We start from the raw sequence: 22,552 nt of genomic DNA, 5'->3' as shown, positions 1-22,552 counted from the left end.
CTAATAGCCACATTCATGCAGGGAGTGTTCTCCCTCTGCGTGGAGGCCAATCTACATTTGCCCTGATCAAATCCACCACATGTCTATTACAGTGGTCACAAAGGGCATACGGGACAACTGCAAAGTGTTTCTCTAGAGCAGGGGTCTCCAACCTTTTCTTTAATAAGAACTGCTTATATTCAATGAAAATCGTCGAGCTACTAATATTATTAGTATTGTAGTGTTGTACTTGTGACCACGTCAGAAAGGATTACATTGGTGACCACCCTATCCAAGATTAGCACCAGTGATCATCTCAGTGCATCAGGCAAGGTTGCCAGCAGTAACCTAAACAAGTAATTTGTCAATTTGGAATACCTTTACTTGTGTAATATATAACAGTCATAGCTGCAACAATACAGGCACCAAGGTATTATTACTAATACATTTCCTGTATTCAAACTTATGTTTTCACTCGAATGTCAGCTTTAAATATAATCAATAATGTTATCTTCAAACATTAGTTTAGACGTTCTAAAAATACACACATTTTGTCTTGAATACACACTTTTCAATTTTGGTACACACATATTAATTTAGCCAGGAAAAAGCATTTAACTTAGGCTTAGCTGCACACAGGAGAGCTACTTACAGGCTTGAGAACTACCAGGAGCTCACAAGCTACTCATTGGAGAAGCCTGCTCTAGATGCTATAGAAGGAGTCTATCGCTTGTCCCTGCAAATCTCTAGTCGTAAATGTGACTTTGCAGTTAACCAGATGTGTGTTTCTAAACATTTCTGTGTTCATGCTGTTGCTGATCTCAGAGAAATTGTGCACCTCAGGGTGTTGTCAATCAAATGTGATATTCTCATTACCCATAACTTTGAGATCTTACTATTGTTTTCTCTCTCTCTGCTGAGTTATATTCCATGACTGTACATTGTACCCACTTCCCTGGTTCAATAGCATACACATTGTTCATGCTATCCTAATTAAGGTCTCCTGAGTTTTCGATATATATATATATATATATATATATTTTTTTTAAACTCTTTTCATTAAACATGCTCATCGTACAGCGTAAGGTATGAAAAAACAAAGCAGGTATAAAAGTGCACTGTGACATAACTGTTATATCACATTTGAGGTGTGTAAAACCACATAAGACTACAATTTATAACCAGAAAGTAGGTATAATCGTCACTTTCTTCCCTTTGCTTTGTAGGGGTAGTCCTTCTTCAACCCATAGGCAGTCGTATGTCTAGATTCACCTCCTGATATGTTTTCCAGGGGCCCCCCACCTTCTACTATTTCTTAGGGCATCCCCTTCTGCAGTACACCACCTGTTTCTCCCCCTAACCCCAGTCTAAGGGCTAGATGTAGGTAAATCTAATTTACCGATTCATAAATACCGAATTTTACCGATTCGGTATTTATGAATCAGTAAATTAGAAGGAGGCAGATGTAGGTAATTTTTAAAACACAATTACCAAATCTGTAAGATTCGGTATTTACCGATTCGGTAAATACCAAATCGGTATTGCCCATTGATTCCTATGGGCCTTGAAGCCCATAGGAATCAATGGGAAATACCGATTCGGTATTTACCGAATACGTAAATACTGAATCCTGCAAATGTGCAGGGAGTGTAACATTGACACCCTTTAGCACCCCAAGTACAGGCTTGTGTGACATGTGGCACACATACATGCCCTAAGGGCATGTCTGTGTGTCACATGGCACAGGTGTGCATGCACAGATGTGCATGCACACCTGAATTCGGTATTTTACCACCCAATAGGATTGGGTGATAAATACCGACTCCTAAAGGGCCTGTGGCACTCTGTGAAGTGCCACCTACATATTGATTTACAGAATCGGTAAATTTACCGATTCGGTATTTTACCGATTCTGTATATTTACAGAATCAGTAAATTTACCGATTCTGTAAATCAGATGCCCCCTACATCTCAAAAGCCAAATACCATTTGGAAATGGCCGAGATCAGCCGTTTCCGACCGGTATTAAGGCTCCTACATCTGGCCCCTGATCCTTTTCCCATTCTGTCACCGACGGCAGGAGCCGCGCCCACCATCTCTTCGCAATTTTACGTTTAGCCACCCCCGCCGGCAGTGCCAACCATAACCAAATGTATCTGGGTCAGTCTTCCTCATCCTGTATCATCAACAACAGCCATTTAGCCTCAACTGGGACTATAACTAACTGTAAGGACCCTTGACATTACAGTAGTCACTTCATGCCAAAATTGTTCTGTCAGTGGGCACTCCCATGGAATATGGAAAAAGAAACCTCCTTGTTCACAATCTCTTATGCATAGAGGCGCATCTACTGCCCACATTTTGTGAAGTAGGGTAAGTGGGTAGAATGTTCTATGTAGGATCTTGAGTTGCATTAACCTAAAATGTGCTTGGATTGCTATATCCCGGGGACTTTGTCCCCTTCCTCGTCCTCGCCCAGGTTTTCGGTCCAAGCCTCTCTCAAGGAGCCCAGGGATTCTGGGGTGTTGGTCATTAATTTTTTTATAAATCGCTGATACACCATTGTGTGGAATGGAATCAGCTAGCAGGCGGTCCTCCAGAGGGGAAGAGCCCGGTGAGCTCATCCCCTCTTGAATGAGTACACGGAGAGCGTGCCCTAGCTGGTGATAGTGAAGTGCTTGGGTGTCCGTGAGGCCGAATTCCTACTCCAGGGTGCCAAAGGAGATAAAGGCTCCATTCCTCCATACGTTACCCAAGTGCTCAATACCTATCTATGCCCACCGCGAGAAGCCTGTCCACCCTACAGGCTGGTTCCTCCCAGTCCAAATACACCCATTCATTAATCACTACCAACTGTGATGCCCAGTAATACTTTTTATTGTCTGGGATTGCTAGGCTCCTGTCATAGATAGACCCCTCTCTGGAGCTTTTTTAGAGCAATTCAAGGTACTCCCCCGCCACAGTAAGGTGCAGAGCTCTTGATCTATGTGATTGAAGAAGATATGAGGGATGGGGCTTGGCGTGTTTTGTAGAAACATATCAAAACCCAGCAGGGACATCATTTTGTTCAGGGCAGCTCTCCCTGACAAAAACAAGGGAAGTGTATGCCCATGCATCACATCTGTTCAGAGCCGGTCTAACTGTGGGGCAAGGTTATGTTTCAGAAAGAGAGATTGATCCCTGGTCCCAAAGATTCAGAGGCACTTAAAGCCTGTTAATTCAATCTGAGCCTCATAACTTGCTGTGAGTTTGGGGGGGTGCGACTCGACAGGTGTAGCCCAGTCAATTCTGTAACCAGAATAGCTGCCAAAAAATTCAAAGATATGCAAAATGCGGGCTATCGAGTATCATGGTCTAGAAACATAGAACACTATATCATCGCGTATAGGGAGATCCATTCCTCCAATTCTCCCCTAGATGGGTTCTCCTGGACAAGTGAGTCCACCCTGATCCTGGCTACCAAGTGTTCTAGTGCCAGGGCGAAGATAAAGGGAGACAGCGGGCATCCCTGTCGGGTGCCTCTTCTTAATGGCAAGGATCCAGGCAGTACACCATCGCCACAGGAGCCTGATAGAGCAGTCTGATCCACTCACAAAACTTAGGGCCGAGGCCCAGCCTAGCTAGGGCGGCAAACAAATATGGCCATTCTATAATGTCAAATGCCATTGTGGCACCTAGTGCCATCAATAGCCTCGGCAAGTTGTGACGGGTGCTTCTACATGGAATAAAACTGGATTGGTCTATATGAATAATCGAGGAGAGGGCGGTGTGATGTTAGTCGCCAAGATCTAGGTTAAGACCGTCGCCTCAACATTCAGAAGAGAGATTGGTCTGTATGGGTTGCAGTCCTCTGGGGGCCTGCCCGCCTTATGGATTACCACTATTGTGCTCGTACGCTGGTCCTCTGGTAGACGTCCCAGTGCTTTAGCCGCCTTAAACATCTCTAGCATCGGTGAGGCTATTTTCTCAGTCATGCTTTTAAAGAGTTCCACTGGCAGCCAGTTCAGCCCAGCGCCTTCATAGATTACTGGGCCCCATTGGCCTCTCCTGCCTCCATTGCTGTGAGGTCCACCTCCAACGCATTCACCATCTTGCTAGGGAGAGGCCGTAGGGAGAAGTTTCTTAAAAACTCATCACAGTCAGCCCTTTCTTGACACCAACCAGTGTATTTAAGTCTGCGTAGTAGGAGGCAAATGTGTTTGCTATGTCAGACTCAATGTCTGATGGACTCCTGTCCTATCCCTGACTCCTACCACCCATATTCTGTCTCTCATCCCTTCTCTCGCAGGCCAGTAATCTGGAGGCCTTATCCCGACGTTGTACAGTTTGTGCTGCGTCGCCACAGCATAGGACCTAGCTTTGCTCTCCGCCAGGGTTTGCAAGGAGATAAATATTTTTGACATTTCATTCTATATTTATTCATTTTTATTTTCTGCTAATTTTATCTGTGTTGATCCATATTTATTGAGGGGTTGCTAAACTAAAACACTTTTGCAACTTCTATATTTTCACATACATTTAGCTGATACATAAATGCCTGAAAGTAATGCTGTAAGTAATCATATGATACATCAGTACACTCGTATACAAACATGAGCTTTGTAGTTCACACGTATGTGGATTTATTTATTTATTTATTTATTTAAAAGGTTTTATATAGCGCTGCTGGACCTGAGAGTACCCGAGCGCTTTACATATTAATATAATAATATCTGAAGTTGTTTAAGCTCAATTATCAAACTTTCTCCTAAACTCCTTAACCTGAAAATATGAGCAATTGGCCTTGTAATCATGATAGGGCTACCGTTTTTATAGTATTTTTTTTAACATTTCTGTCTGTATTTGTCCATATTTAGTTTTTGGCCATTGCATTGGTATTTAGCCATATTTATTTTATGTTTTGAAAATAAACGGAGTCGTAAAATAGTATATTTCTACATTTTTTAACTGATAAACATGCACTCATGCCTGTCGCATTTTAGCAAATTAAGCAGGCAAATATAACAAAACACTACTAAATATATGTTAACATATGCCAGTATTGAAGGGAATCTCATCCTGTTTTTAAATCCCCATGGCGTCTATCTGCTTATTAGTTGGTTAAGAATGTATGAAGGACAACAAGGAGAGTCACTCACATGAAGCACAATTTTCTGTATTTTTCCACTTTTAAAAATACAAACATACAGGAAATAGATTGTTTCCTGATTCTATTTATCTGTTGAAATCAGTAACAATTGAAAACTGGAAGCCTTAATCATGATTGACACCTTTGAGAATCAACAAAAATACTTATGTAGTTTTCTCTCAGTATTCATCTGTAAAATCAGTGAAAATGAAAAACTAGTGGCCAGAGTTCGCAAGATGGTGGATACAACTTGCTGAGATCCGGAGCCGCGGCCTTATCATCCACCATTATCCTGACAAAGCACTACACATTTGCTGCTCGCAGGTGCCTGACCCCGCTCAGTACCCTTGGTACAAAAGAGGAACAACATTGTAGAGCCAAGCACCAACGGTGTGCCGGGAGAGAAGGAGGTGGAGTATGAGCCGCAGCCTGGCATGTGAGGGGTGCGGTCCTTATGCTCACACTTGCTTGGATCTATACGCCAGAGTACTGACAGCCCACTCAGCTGATATTCTTTGTGGGGAGTGAGCCACCCAAGATGAAGGCAGAGTACGGGCCGCAGTCTGGCAACTCGAGGGGTGTGGTCTTTGTGCTCAGTCTTGCCAGGGTCTTCACTCTGGAGTGCTCATGGCCCACAAAGCTGGTGTTCTTAGTAGGGGGCGGGCCGCGCGGCAGAGGGGACAGAGCTGTTTGCTTCCACCTGCATGAGACATTTCAGCTGAGCCTGAAAACTAATGAAAAAAATTCTCTGGCCTCTAGACTCACGGCAGGCCTGAAGTCCAATGACATGCCTGGTGGTAGGAGCAAATCAAGCAAGGGGGTGAAGGAGGACTGATGTAGCCCCTGAAATGTAATGTCTGCCCGGGGACCAGACCCAGTAATTGGGAAGTGAGATACACTATAAGCAGACAGTTTTCCCGGCTTCCCTGGCTGCCTCTTGCACCCAGTCGACCAGGGCAGTGTGGCTGCGACCCTTACCCATGAGACTGGTAATGGGCTGCACATGCCGACCAAACTCGGTGCTGAAAAGCCTGACAGACTGTGGCAGGAATGGACAGTAAGATGTGCGGCGCTAGTGCTGGGCCAAAACATCTGAAGGCTGGTTGAATGGTGGTTTATCTGCTGCCACTCTGGGAGAGACCCCGCTGACCAGTGCTACGCACTCCACACATTGCAAGCATGGAATTGGTGAACTGCTGTATCACCAGGCAGGGTCGGATTGGGATCACAATTTGGCCCGGGCACTGACGAAAAAAGTGGCCCACATTCAAGGGGCGTGGCCCACAATTAAGGGGAGTGGCCCACATTCAAGGGGCGTGCCCTTTCATGGAACACCATTTGGTTACTCTTTGAGGTCTATTTTGTAGAGAAATATTTAGTAAATTAAGCCTTTTAAAAAGCTTACAGAGCAAGTAACATTGGTAAAGATTAGGAGCACTGCAGTTCTGATAACTGAATACTTACTTGCGGTCTTAACGCCCTGCACAATGCCGTTAGATACTCTTTCCCAACCAGCTATGTCCTAGACTCTAATCATCACATAAATCAGAAATCTAGCACAAAGTCAAGGAGAAAGGGTAAGACTGGAATCTCTGGGAATAGAACATATAATAACAAAAGTAAGAATTCACAAACGAGGAAAAGGCAGTCTGGGGTGTAAAGAATGTTGGAAAATGTATCTGTACAAACTAGTCATAAATGTATTTCACAACCAGCAGGTGATGTCCATATACAAAAAATACAGTTCTATTTATGAGTACCAATTACAGTACACATGATGCGATTTTTTATTTAAGGGCCTGGGTGATGAAGTGATCTGCCCAGAATCACAGGTTGTTGAGCAGACGCTGGGACTCAAACTTGAATCCCGATCTCAGCAACTCTGGCGTCAGGCCACATATGCCTATGCACAGACCAGAGACGTTGTAAGGCATGGGCAATGTGGGCTCTGGACCAGGGCCCCAGCCTTTCAGGGAGCCCCCTGATAGAGCCAGCTCTGTTCTGTAGAGAATCTTACCCTAATGACCATGCATACTCCTTCCCAGTATAAGAATTGGCTTGGTAGTTTGGTTTGCCCTGTTCCCATCATGCACTGGTACAGGAACAGACTAATTTGCATGTAGCCAGGTTCCGAGCTGGGATGGTGCAGTGAGCTAAAAAACGGTGATGGATCAAGCCCTGATCTCTTGACTGGGTAGGAGTATTCTGCATCATTCAGAAACTCTGTCCATCACCTTTTCCAAAATCGATTTTGTCCACACTAAGTGTGGGAGGGTATACTCAGACGTGAGTCCCTTGCTCATTGCACCATCAGGATTCAAGCAAGCTGGGCCAACGACGGCTGAAATGCCAGAAACCGGTCCCAGGAAGCTTGTCTCCTTCCCAGTATAAGAATTGGCTTGGTAGTTTGGTTTGCCCTGTTCCCATCATGCACTGGGACAGGAACAGACTAATTTGCATGTAGCCAGGTTCCGAGCTGGGATGGTGCAGTGAGCTAAAAAACGGTGATGGATCAAGCCCTGATCTCTTGACTGGGTAGGAGTATTCTGCATCATTCAGAAACTCTGTCCATCACCTTTTCCAAAATCCATGCATACTCCTTAAACAGATTGTTTTAAATACCATTTTTTCAAATTTATTTTAATATGGGCAATGAGTAAGAACCTATCACAGAGATTTTGCAGAACAATGTGTTTATGTTTCATGCCACATCCATAAAAAAGTGTCTTTGAGATCAAACAGGCCATCACATTTGAGAAATAGGAGGATGTCACTGAGATTATTTTCAGTAATTTTAGTGAGCTGCTACTGTGTTGTAATATTGAATATATTGTGGGCAATGTCCTTGAATATTAGATGTAAATACATTAAGAATTTGGACAAGTATGGTAGTGCTCTGTCCAGTGACTAGCTGAAAGAGGGCATCAAAGAGCAGAAATTGGATTATAAATTCAAATCTGTTCCGAACAGGGGCTCAAAAATATGTTTTGCCCAGGGCCCCCAAAATCCTTAAGATGCTTGGCACAGACAAGGAATGAAAGTGAGAGGATACTCTTCTTGCACAGGACACAGGGCCAAGGTGACAATGGCCTATATGCTGAGCAACTAAAAAAACAGCAAGGCCCCTTTCTGTCACAAAATTATTCGAGCCCTCCAGGGAAGGAGCACCTAATAAGCAGGAAGCCCCTGCTATTACTAACCTACTCCGCCCTCCCAGACCTTCAGCTCAGGAGCACATGAACAGCAGTAAGGCCCCTGCAATTAGTAAATTAAAAATTAATCAGCCCTCCCCAGCCCTCTAAACCTCAGGGCAATGTCCTGGCAGGGGAGCACAAAACACAGCTGCTGGGTCATCCACGGTAGCCAGGGGAGGCTGAGGTGAAGATGGTGCAAGTTGCAAAAATCACCTGGCCCCCACAGTGAGACCCATTCTTCCTTGCCCACTATGCCCTGAATGTGAAGGGCTGTGGGCGAGGTGTTAAAACTAACACTGTTTATGTGCTGCGTGGACCCCTGGGGGGCCGAGGTGAAAATGGCTTAAAGGCCTGCGCAACACCTGGCCCCCAGGGAGGCCGATTTTTGCAAACAATCACCCCCTCCCCAGCCACCCTCAGCGTGATTGCTTTGCAGGGCAGGGGTTGAAGGAGAGGCCACAGCGGATAATCGCTGCGGCCACACAGTGAAGCTGCATTCATTTCTCTGTCTCTGTCTCCATGCCCTCTGTGGGCCGTTTTTTTTCCTCCCCTTTCCTAGTCCACAGAGAGCACGGTGGTCCCTGTCACCAGTACTGAGGCCTCCGGCCCTGTGGAGATGGTGGATCATATTACTCCTAAAGTGGACCCTGGTGCTGATGCAGTCACATATATGATCCTAATGCAATTATGGACACCATACAGGCTCTGGAATCTCAGATAGGTGCAATAGTATGTGATGTTACCCTGTTATGGCAGGATCTCCTCACAAAAGGCAACTGCTGTTGTCTGTTTTTACCCCGTAAGGATATGCAGACTGTCAAAGAAGGGGGGGAGGGAGGTGGGATAAAGGAATGCATCCACGGGGTCCCAGATAAACGGATCCTTCCTAAAGACTATTTGTATGGTGGAATATCCAAAGTTTTTAGAGAAGACGCCTCACTCACTTATCGTGACATGCTTCAACACAGGCGTCTTTCCACACCCAGGTAAGGTGGTACTACTACCTGGGCGGACTCATCCAATGGTGTTATGGGAGTTCTTATATAAAATATGAACTGGTCATGCAGGGAATCAGATGGGTGATGTTAAAAATGCCTACAGGTATACAAAAACATGCGTTTATTCTTAGGGTACCTAGGGTATAAGATAAAATCGTGTCTAAATGGGGTTTATTTTTTCAATTGTACCCTCTTTATAGTGCCAACATATTTCGGCCCTCAACGTGAGCCCTCGCAGGTCTGGGGCCCTCTTCAGGGCTGGAATATCTACTCATGGGTATCCCTGCTCTCTGTTCAGCAGGCTTTTCATGCAAAAATGAGGCCTAATGCTCTCACCTATGTATCCTATGTTCCAGTAGTATTTCTAAAAGAAAGTGAGACAAAAGAAAGAAAATGAAGAACTCGAGGAACCATTCACCTAAATTAATAAAAAGGAGAGAGGAGTGGAATACTGCCACCGTGAGTTATTCTGTATGTTCACTATTAGTATTCAGTAATTCATTATATCCTGAATGTGTTAAATGTATCCATGCAATTTCCTTCGTACAGTCTGTATATCCGTATGGGATACAAAACAGACAACAGCAGTTGCCTTTTGTGATAAGATTAACCTTGGGAGATTGCAACTGATCTGCTTCTCTCACTCTCTATTGTGAAAACGATGGCAGGCTCTCCAACAGGTGATTGGCTGGGCCATGGAGACCTCTTCTCTTTAGTGGAAGAACTCGAAGGAATGCAATCCATGCAAAAAAAGTTAAAAAAGATACATTTTGAATTAAGCGAGCGGATGAAAGATGCAGAGTGACGATCCGGCCACAATACCTTGCGATCCGTGGCCTTCTCTGAAGGCGTGGAAGGGACTGCCCAGGCTCAATTACTGTAACAATAGATGAAACAACATCTTAAAAATGCGCAGTTCTTCACATGCTTCTTAATTGAAAGAGCACATCGGCTATTAGGACTACGGCCTATCACAGGACACCACCACTTAGATCACTGCTTGCTTCCTCAATTACAGGGATCACAACACTGTGATCCCTCTGATCACTGTGCTCTGTTTGGCACGGTCCACGGGTCACCTTCTGCATGAATCCCACAATATCCGACTCGGAGAGACGAGTGACAAGAAATCACCTGTAGCTAATTTTAGCACCTGGAGCAGCTCAACCGGGACAACGAAGATACCCCTGACCAGTGCTTTAAATGGGCCGGTACTCACCGGTACTGAGTACCGGCACATCCCCCCCCCCCACCCCGCCCCCTCTGAGTACCGGAACTTCTCTGTGCCCAGGGAGAGTACCGGTACTCACTGCAGCATGCTGGGATTTTCCAATCATCGCAAAGAAATGGTCATCATGAGAGCATGCACAGCATTTCTACGCTGCAGTGTATGCTCACATGATTAGCATTTCACACAAGCAGTGGCAATCATCTTGCCATTAGCAACAGTGTGAAGTCACCACCCCGTAGCTGTGTGGCGGGAAGAAATGGAAGCCTTAAATATGCAGTTTGCAATGGCTTTTCCTTCCTTTTTTTGCCATACAGCAGTGAGGATCACCGACAAGGAGCACTTTAGGTGCAGAGCCAGAGTATCCGATTTACTCAAGGGGCTGGCAGGGGGCCCAGGACTGTATTCCTACACCCAGCCCCATCCGGGACCCAGGAAGCAGCAATCAGATTCCCGCAGTTTGGCCCCCCTTCCGTACAGCGTCGCTGAGGACGCAGGACACCAGGTGGGCCATTTTATCACCTTAGCCTGCCTGCCACTAGGGTCTTTCACCTGATCATTTCCCCCCTGCTGAGCTGCGACAATGAGCTCATAATGGGCGAGGAGGAGGTGGGGAGATGGTCTGAGCGCCGTCCCTGGAGTCCAGGTGAGATTGGAGGAAGCCTCTGCCCTGGTGGAGACTGCATGTGCTCGGGACCCGGCATCGCTCACTCTCTCTTCTACTGAGAGTTCTCCGGCCGCCCGTGGGGAATTCTGATCCTAATTGACTCTGCCTGCTACAAAGGGGGAAAGAAAAAGGTAAGTAAGACTCGCCACTTTCAGCGATGCCGATGCTGATGCTCAGTGAGCACAATCTGTTACTGTCAGGCAGATTTGATTTTTTTACATTTGTTTTTAGCTATTAAAATAACCGCACTCGAGTTAAGATGAAAGAGCAATTAGATGTCTTTAACTTTTTGTTTTTTCTCTTGCCATGGAGGTTGAACGTCAGGCGATACCATCGGACAAATTGCTGTATTTCACAGATCAAACAGGGGTTAGTGATCAATTTCCTTCCTTGCACTCAGGCCCATGGTACATTGGATATGTCACTGGCTGGTACCCAATTCCACACATTATTCTTGGTGCACTGCACACTGCACTACATAGTTTTTCTCAGTAAAACTTTGTCTGTGTAAATTTAGTGGTAATGACAATGGAAAATGTGTAGTCTCTGAATGACAGTGCACTACCACACTATGCTCCAACAGTTACATGCCACACCTATTCCTGTCAGTTTTGGCCTGTAGCTCCGCCCCGGGCCCCCCCTTTAGCCCGCCTCCTTGCCCGCCCCTTCGGTCATAGTTCAATTTAGTGAGTACCTGCACTTTTTCCCCTCCATTTAAAGCACTGCCCCTGACATAAAGCCAACGGCTCTAGCTGCTATTGAACACAGTACTCTGAGTCCTGGGGTGAGATGAAGGGGTCTGCCATGGTGGTCTGCTTCTCTGAGGTGGTTGAGTGAACCTGGGGCTGCACAGAGTGGGCACCTGCCCTTATAATATATAACTCTAGAACATTCTACATGGTTCCTTTATTCTTTCCCTTCACTTGGTTAAGGGCCACCAGTCATTAAGGGTAGATCCTAACTGGCGAGAGCTCACCACGCCACTTACTTTGATTTAGTTTTTCTTTGGTTCTATAGAGGATACGGATGGTTCAAGGGTGAAAGTATAGGATGAGGGATTGTTGAGGGGTGGGAGTTTTGGTTATGCATTATTATGTTGGTGTTCTTGTTACTGTAAATCAGACAGCAGCGCCACCGACTTCCCCTCATGCCACTACCCAACAGTGTAACGAACACGAGGGAGCTGGTGTGAGAGACCTTTGTCTAATGTCCTGGAATGTGAATAGGCTGAATATTAAAATCAAATGGGGGCAGTAATGTAAAATGTAAACACCACAAAATGGAAGTTCTTCTTTTACAGAAAGCCCACTTTTTGGCCACTCGCTGAGGCTTTTTAGGTAGACATGGGTACACACAGGTCTGGTACTCTGGTTTAGCTGGTGCAACTACAAAATGTCAATTATAGGGTGACTTTAACTCTGTGATAGACCCCACACTATGCACTAGTAACCCTTCACCAGTCTATCACATGCCTCATTTCAAACAGTGGATATCCATTATGGGCCTAGAGACACCTGGCTCTATCAGAACATGTCCGACATGCAATATATGTACTACTCCTCCGCACATGCATCTCATTCCTAAATCGACTACTTACCCTTACTGTCTATAGAACGTCACAAAGTAACCGCAGCTGTGACCGAAACGCATCAACGCTTCTGCTTTATAATGTTAAATTCGAGGAATCTTTCAGTCTAATTAGAAAAGAATTCATAGATTTCAACAACATTGATTCAATCGAATTAACTTTGTTATGATGATTTAAAGTTATCACTTGTTTTGCCTCTCATTTTTATTGAAGTTCAGTTGTTTTGTATGTGAGTCTAACTGTTAAATTGTTTTTAACCCTTAAAAAAACTATTGTATTTATGAACTGTGTTCTATATGACCAAATTTGTTTTTTAAATAAATGTATTTTTTGATATATATATATAAAAAAATCTTTATAATTGGCTTTTTGGGTCCCAGTGTGATAGTGGACTGAGAATATGTGAATGACCTTTGCATGATCAAGTGTGGATTACTTTATTTTTCATGGTTTTGGTATACTCCAAATAGCTTTTTAGTGGATGCAAATCCTGAGATTTAGCAGATCGCAGAGTCTGTGACTGCTAAATACATATGGTCCACAGAATTTTCAATTTACAGCATAACAATTTGCAGCAGAATAGGTGATCCACTCTCAACTCGACTAACCAAACCACTCAATATCAAAGGCACCCCACAGATCTGCCATGTATGGCTGGCATCCTGGAAGACTTTAATATAGTCAAGTGTGGATTATTTTAGATGGTGTGATCCAAGAGAAATTCTCTTTTTATACATTTATTATAGATTCAATTATACACTGACATGGCCCTGGCTTATGGGTAGAGCAAGATCCCATCATTATACTAGCTACAGAGCTCAAGAGGGGAATTTGATGTGGACATGCCCGACCATACAGAAATACTGAGAAACGATCTGTACAGAATTGATGAGTAGCACAGATCCAGTCAACCCTCTGAAGAACCAGGTCTTTAGAACCCAGCGGCGCCAGGGGCACGCCCAAAGTCTTCGGATTCACCTATCTTGGTTTACAGAGACACGGAATACTTATGGGTGGCGTCAGAGACCAACTTTATTAGCTGCAGCCAGTAACAGTGATCCTAAAAATACAGCATGGTAGTATTTCAGGAGACTGCTCAAATTCGTAGAGCAAGACATCTCCTTTTATACACAATATTCACATTTAGAACATACACCCACTGCGCAAAATTCTAACCAATGGGGTACATTCTCAAACAAAGTACCCCATGACGAAAAGCTTAGTTTGCAACATCCCAACCCAAAGTTAATCATTGGGAATGTCCCCAATTCAATCTCCACAAGCTGGACAAACCCATAATTGGAAAGCACAATGCATGTAGTAAAGAGCCAAGAAAAGGAAACAATGTCTGATAGTGAGCAAGATAAGACATGTGTAAGGAGACTAAAAGTTAACGATATCCTGAACAGTGACTGGCAATCTCAAACAACGATCAAACCAGGGAAATTAAGTTGGCAGGGTCAGCTTCAGGTGAAGGAATCAGATACTTGCAATTCACCTCGTAATCAAGAAAGACCCTGTTATTTTATACCAATACATGAAGGCCAGGCCGCTTCGTTCGTTCGACCATATTCGTTGGCCTGCGTGATGGCAATACAAAATGGAGACTTAAACAAAATGGAACCCATGTTCGAGACAAAATCTCCAAATACATGGTGAACTCGCTAACTAACGTGACAAATTCACTCCATATTAGCCGCACTCACTAAATACGGTTCGACATCACCAAAATCATGACGGACCATAACCTTACAAGACAAGGCCCGTTTTCACAGAACCACAGACCTCCTTTTGCCATTACGTAGGCAATAACCTAAACTCACGTTAATCTGAATCTAGGTCTATATCAATCTTCATAATAGCCGACTGACCAGACAAAACAATCTGTTCAAATAAGGGGGTGGCTATCTCAACAAATGCAACATCAAAGGATCCTTTTCAGGGTCCTTAGTCACATTCAGGAGAAGAGGTGGCAAAGCTGGATAACATTTATCAATGGCCATGCAATGTTGTCTATCTGACACCTCAATCGCACAATCTTCTTCATCTTCTTTGAACTGCCTAGCAACTTGCATAATCGACATATTCTTATCTTTCCTATCTCTTTTAGCTTGCTTAATTTCTCGCTGTTTGGCTTCCTTACGCCAGAGGCGGAAAGAGTCAAACATCGCCGGCCAGGCTTTCTTCCTAAATAGTGCAACTTCCAAATTATCTAAAACATCTGATTCGAAACTACCATGTTGTGGCCATTTTAAAACACCATCTTTTCGTGTATAGCGGACCCATACTTCATTATACGTAATGGGACCCACTCCATGCTTTGAATAGAGCTCATAAGTCGGAGTTCCACCCGGAGGTATCGGACACGAGTCCTCCAATCGGGAATCCCTGTTGCAACTACAACAAAACAAATTCCTAAGTTTGCTAAGACCAGGCATCTTCGCTCACTAATCTAGCTTCAAACTTCAAGGGGTAATCTAACACGATATATTCGCAAATGTACGAGCCCCTCGGCTTTGGTATTTGCAAAAACCAAATCGAAGAACCCAAGAAACCAAACAAAGTCGTGGGAGCGACCCACTTATACTTAACCAAAATGTCTTGTCACGCCACCAGAAGACCGTCTATCGTCTCACTCTACAAAGTATCACAAAAGGGGTCCAAGACAGGGCGACAGTCAGGGCAGCAGTCCTTCGTAGCCGTCGGAAAGGGGAAGCCTTGCAGCAAAAACCTTCAATCCACATTCGACATGCCGGGGTCGATGCAGTGGGGGCCCTCTTCCAGAATTTCCTCACGAAGCTCCTCACAATCTTCGGGCTTGGACCGGTACAGCTGAAGTCGCCCCAAGTTGGGCGCCAGTTGAAGAACCGGGCCTTTAGAACCCAGCGGCACCAGGGGCACGCCCAAAGTCTTCGGATTCACCTGTCTTGGTTTACAGAGACACAGAATACTTCTGGGTGGGGTCAGAGACCAAATTTATTAGCTGCAGCCAGTAACAGTGATGCTAAAAATACAGCATGGTAGTATTTCAGGAGACTGCTCAAATTTGTAGAGCAAGACATCTCCTTTTATACACAATATTCACATTTAGAACATACACCCACTGCGCAAAATTCTAACCAATGGGGTACATTCTCAAACAAAGTATCACATGACGAAAAGTTTAGTTTGCAACATCCCAACCCAAAGTTAATCATTGGGAATGTCCCAAATTCAATCTCCACAAGCCGGACAAACCCATAATTGAAAAGCACAATGCATGTAGTAAAGAGCATAGAAAAGGAAACAATGTCTGATAGTGAGCAAGATAAGGCATGTGTAAGGAGACTAAAAGTTAACAATATCCTGAACAGTGACTGGCAATCTCAAACAACGATCAAACCAGGGAAATTAACTCGGCAGGGTCAGCTTCAGGTGAAGGAATCAGAGCTTTGCAATTCACCTCGGAGTCAAGAAAGACCCTGTTAATGTTTACCAATACATGAAGGCCAGGCCGCTTCGTTCGTTCGACCATATTCGTCGGCCTGCGTGATGGCAATACAAAATGGAGACTTAAACAAAATGGAACCCATGTTCGAGACGAAATCTCCAAATACATGGTGAACTTGCTAACTAACGTGACAAATTCACTCCATATTAGCCGCACTCACTAAATACGGTTCGACATCACCAAAATCATGACGGAACCATAACCTTACAAGACAAGGCCCGTTTTCACAGAACCACACTTTGAATGGTGATACTGGACCTACTGGAAGAATGAGGGATCCGCGATACACGCTCTTATTTGTAGCTACAGGGTTTCAGATGGCGGGATGCTGAGGTGCCTACAATGACAGAATGGATGACGGGCATGGAGGTTTGCGCAAAGGTCAAAGAACCTGTTTACAAGGCACGAGGGGCCAGCCAAAAACAAAAGAAGATATGGGAAGATTGGTGGAACTACTCACAAGTCTGACACATCTTTTTGCTTACCATATTTCACGATCTCCCTTTGAACATTATTGTCATATGTACTTGGTAATGCACTGAATGTGGAATGCAGTCTGCCTGATTACTGTTTCATGTTGTTATCAATTGCAAAAACAAAAAAAATGAGTTTATATAAAAAAAAAAAGAGACACTCATTTCATATCAGACCTAAGGTGAAGGCAATAATACCTCCCGATCCTATTCCCCTGTGGTGTATCCAAATCTTTTTCCTGATACCACATTTCAAGCTCTAGCAGCAAACTAGAAACATGTAATCAGTGACAGGTATCATAGTCTCAGACTAGGCTCCATTAAATCTGACCTAGTCTTTATTTTTATTTTGTAGAAAGAGCACAATTCTGAACGGATACACTATGCTTTTCCTTCTTGTATTCAAATACAAAAAGAATCTCTTATGTGTTAGTATAAAATGACTATCTCAAGTTACCATAAATTGAAATGTGAGCTGTACATTAACCTGTATGAAAAACAGAAAGCTCACAATCCAAACCCCGGATATCAACCTCCACATCTTTGCCACTTTGTCTGGTACCATGAAATGCTCCAAAAGCTTCTACTATGGCTAGGGAGGTTAACACTGGTACCATACCTAGCATTTCTACTGGCTACACCACCCATAGTTCAGTCTCCTCCACTCCCATATTCTCATCATCACCCACACACCCCTGAGGACATTAATCCATACAGTGAAATGCCCATATAAATCAAGGTTATCTGGACCATAACGTGGAGCAAAGCTACTCTTATTGTGACACACATCTAAATACTATCAAGGACCAAGCCTCCAGCCCCAGGCAGCCAGCACCAATTTCGATACAACCTCCCTTTAGCATGATTTAAACAAGAGGTATGACTACTAACATCATACTTCATTCCAGGTGCTCACGATTAATCAGAGCAGAAATCAGTTTTTCCACTCCCAAAAATGATCTGCTTCCCATCACACTCAAGCTGAACCACCTGCATGAGTTGATACCAAGACTGCAAACCACACTCTCACATCTGGGTGGTCGTGCGCTCTATAAATTCCTATTAAGATAAGATAAGATAAGATAAGATAAGATAAGATAAGATAAGATAAGATCTCTCACACAAGAATTTTCTTCTGCCATAAATGAATTGCTTCACATCAAAGTCAAGCTGGACCACCAGCATGATTTGATACAAAGGTCTTCCACCAAGATTTTCCTGGTACACGCTCTGTTGGCAGATTAGGGCACATTTGCACGGTCGTCAGGTCCTAGTCAGATCTAACTGGGGAATCTGTCAGATTCTTCGGGTGGTTGGGCCCATTTGCCCTATAATGGCTTGTGCAAATGCACTGTAGTCTACAGACAGCGAGAGTGGCATTGAGGCACAGGGCATGGCTAAATGCCTAAAATTGTGTACAGGCAGGGCTCAGGAAGTTACATGGTAAGCCTACGTCTGTCAAACTCTACAACTCTATGCTCGAGCTCATTTAGATGTCCTGTCCATAAACTACTTATTATTCACTAGCAGATCACTGTAATAGGAAATGGCTTATTTATTCCCAGCAATAATATAAATGGTTTCTTTTGCAATCAACTATTCATCCTTCTGCCCACTCACAGTCATCAATTCATCCACCCTTGTACTCCCACATATCAATCCATGCATTTATCCATTTATCTTTCCAGTCATTGACACTCCTCCATACCTCCAAACACTTGTATCCAGACATATGCCTCCATCAGCCCATCCCCAAACGTCCATCACCCTCCCTGACCCAAGACACCTATCCACCAACAACAACACAATTCTGCAACAGGCCACAATTGTTCGGCTTTCAAACCACAGATGCATCAATCCAGCTTTGCAACCACAACCATCCATCTAGCCACCCATCATTGTATGCATCCACAGGGATCCAGCCATCCTGTGTCTGCATGTGCCCCCAAGTACAGTTGCAGCCATCACTGAACTGGGGTGGGGGGGCGGAGGGAGAGGGGATAAGGAGATGTTTAAAACAAAAAGACGCTTACCTACTCGGCGCTCTCCTCCACATCGCAAAACAGGAAGCAGGCAGGCTCCCCCGAGGTAATCCTTGATTGGTCTGAGCATCATAGTTCAGCGCTCAGACGGGGTTGGGGGCCTGGTTATTTTCTTCACTCAGGCTGTAATGCAGCCTGGGTGGAGAACATGCCAAGTGTGCATGACTGTTTGGCCACCTGAGACGGCAGGCAAAAGCGTCATGCACTCTTCAGTGGGCCCCCACTCCTCCCCTGCCCTGCTCTGTGAGCAGAGCAGTCCTGCCCCGCCCCCATGCTGCCGCAGCAGGAACAAATAAAATGAAAATAACATCAAGTTATCATCATTTTATTTTTCACTTCTTTCACTGCTGCAAAGCAGTGGGTCGACACTCCTCCACCTTAGCAGAGGAGCCGCCACTGCCTAAGTATGTCTCACAAAATGTCTACCTCAGTGTGTTGCCTGCTGTGTGCGTATTTGTGCTTTTGGGTGTTTCTTGTGTGCATATCTGTCCCTGTAAGTGTTTAAAATTTGCGCACCCAGACATATCGCACAGCAGATACAGACCTAATGGGGTTTCCAATGCTTATTCCTCATTTATTTTCTGGCGATTTTCCATTATTTTATTCGAATAAAATGTTTCCAGTCATTGGTTAAGTGTCACTTCTTGACTCAGTCATAGTTTTTTTATGCCCCATAGAAATAAAGCTACTAAGATAATGCAGACATCTTCAGTTCTTTGGGATTTCTTCTACCATCTAAATTTGTGCTTTCTCCCAAAGGTATTGCCTTTTGAGCGAGTGAAAATGAAAAATTAAATTGCACCACTTGGCTATATTTAACCGATCATTCGTGGGGAAAGCAGACCTGAATCTACAATTGTCGCGCTGTTTCTTTTCCTGGTATTGGGCAGTATCTCAGGCCTCACCTTTCCTCCAGTGCCCCATTGGCACTCTCACCCCATTAGCATGGATAGGAGTCCACGGTGCCCGTCACAACAAGCCTGGTGTAAACAGTGCATAGTTCCCAAATCAGAGGAAAGTGAAAGGAGCCTCCGTGTCTTGGAAGGAAATAATGCTCTATGTTATCAGTCAGGTGACTCCACGACCTCCCCTTATCGTCTCCGTACCTCCTCCTGCACCACGTCCCCATGTTATTAAACAGATAGGAACTTTCTCCTCAGAAAACGCTGATAAGAGTACGAGGTCCCTTATCACAAGCAACACAGGAATGAGAACAAAAGACACAACCAGAGGTGGCCAAGGACAACCAGTCCAATGATTCGGATTCAATGCAACTCTTTTAATTATAACTTGTCTTAAATAAGTGCAACGAGCTTGTCACAGTGAAAATATAGAGTCAAATGTAAAAAACTTTCAGCCTGATTCATGAAAGACCAGTTTTGCGAGTCTCTAATAGCGATTCATAAGGAATCGCTATTACAGGCTCGCAAAACGGGATTCATGTAGGAATAGACAAAAAAAATGCGATTCCTACTTATTCCTTATTTGCGATTAGCAAATTGCTAATCGCAAATAAGGAATAACTCCCCATTCATTCCTATGGGCCAAAAGGCCCATAGGAATAAATGAAGTGTATTCCTTATTTGTGATTAGCAATTAGCTAATCGCAAATAAGATAGCGATTTAAAGGGTGCCAGGGGTGTCCAGAGGACACCCTGTAGCACCCCTTAAATGCTATTTTAAACAGGTGTTGCGCACACACATGTCCAAAGGACATGTGTGTGTGCAACATGCAACTCAGAAAAATGCTTTTAAAAGCATTTTTCTAAGTTTTCACTATTTACCACGAGGTTTGACCTCGCGGTAAATAGCGGCCTGAAATTGCGATTTCGCAATTTGAAAATGGATGATGATGAGCATTTAAGGAATCTCAAATAGAGATTCCTTAAATGTAATTCCTCGCAAATTTGCGAATTCGCTATTACCGATTTTTGCATTTGGGATGATGAATCCCAAATGCAAAAATCGCACTCGCAAAGGGCAAGATTCTCAGAATCTGGCCCTTTGCGTGCGCAATTACCTTTGATGAATCAGGCTGTTTGTTCGCAAACTCATGGAATTTTGCGAACAAACATATGTAGTAATAGGTTGATTCACAAAATTCTGAATTATATTGAGTCACAATACTACCCACCGCATCACTATTCATGAGGTAGGTTGCAAATTGCAGCTCACCCTGATTTATGGTAATTACAGCCATAGTGCCATGTCTGTGATCACTTTTTAAATAATAATTGTTTTTAAATTGCTGCACACTTTTCCTTAAAGGAAACGGGGCTGCTTTAAAAAAGTTAACACTTTTAAAAAAGTTTGTTCTTTTTAAACATTTTTAATGGCTTACCACCCCATGTTGGGAGTCTGCAAAATTTCTGTGTTATGCAACCAGATGTTGATCACAAAACGTTGATACATACCATTCCAAATCACTAAACACTCTTCTTCCGAATAGCAATTCGTTAAGTGCTTTTTAATCCATTTTGCTATGGGGTACCCACCCTGTTATCAAATCTCATGGTTTTGGTATACTCCAAACAGCTATTTAGTGGATGCAAATCCTGAGATTTAGCAGATCGCAGAGTCTGTGACTGCTAAATACATCTGGCCCACAGAACTTTCAATTTACAGCATAACAATTTGCAGCAGAATCGGTGATCCACTCTCAACTCGACTAACCAAACCACTCAATACCAAAGGCGCCCCATGTATGAACAGATCTGCCATGTATGGCTGGCATCCTGGGAGATTTTAATATAGTTTTTCCTTGAATGTCCCAATATCCGTCACCATAACTAAAGCTAGACATGCTGTTGCAATTATAATCAATCTAAGCACGCCTATTTCTCAAAGACCCCTCGTCCATCATGTTTCTAATTATTGCACCCCAGGACAGAATAAGAGCATCTTTGTGGTCTCTAGCGCATGGCACAAAAAACCTTCCCTCATAGACGCACATCAACTACATCACTCTTCCAACCAAGCATTCACCTACCGTGTAGTGCACCACCATTCGATAATGTTAAATAACTTGTAGTAACAATGTTAGCAAGCAGTATTGTGGTATCACATTATCCTTATGTCACTGTTTTGACTGCACAATTTCCTGCAGGTATTGCCTGAAGGAAAGTGTGAATGTAAAACCCTTTACTAAGAGCTTTTTGCAGGGAACCAGTGATTTAAAATTGGACGTAAACACGTTTTCACCCAGTTTTAAATTTACTGTGGCACATAGAATGAGGGTGTGTGTTGTGTGCACGTGTCTGTCCGTGCAAGGTTAACACAATCTGTCCGCCTTCGGAGTTAGATACATTGTGAATCGTTGAACTGGGTTAAAATAACACATTTTATTAAAACTGCACAAAATAGCATAACTATGGTATGAAGTTCTATATAAAACAAGCATTTACAATGCAACGGTCTCGCCTTTGCAAAAGTTAGAGCTATTGGCATTGTAAATGACAATTGTTTTATGTATGTGTTTGTTTTGAAAACAGATAAATAAATGGCATTGTCATTTATAATGCCAATAAATTAATCTCTCTCAAATGGAGACCTATTGCCTTTGCAACCACACACACACACACACACACACTGAGCCACACACACACACACACAGAGCCACACACACACACACATAGATGTGGTGGATGTGGATCTGGTGGATGTGGTGGTGTTGGATGTGGTGGTGGTGGATGATATGGTGGATGTGGATGTGGTGGATGTGGATGTGGTGGATGTGGATGTGGCGGATGTGGTGGTGTTGGATGT

General features: G+C 43.8%; 1 pseudogene; it reads left to right on the top strand.

The window, feature by feature from the left end:
• The window catches only part of LOC147679602 (uncharacterized), a 70,521-nt pseudogene extending 48,586 nt beyond the window's left edge, over positions 1-21,935 (top strand).
• Positions 21,936-22,552: the final 617 nt, after the last annotated feature.

The sequence above is a fragment of the Lissotriton vulgaris genome, chromosome 11 (assembly GCF_964263255.1).
Source record: "Lissotriton vulgaris chromosome 11, aLisVul1.2, whole genome shotgun sequence".
In the NCBI taxonomy this organism is placed as follows: Eukaryota; Metazoa; Chordata; class Amphibia; order Caudata; family Salamandridae; genus Lissotriton; species Lissotriton vulgaris.
The sequence above is the reverse complement of the archived record's forward strand: the minus strand, read 5'-3'. Positions and strand labels throughout refer to the sequence as shown.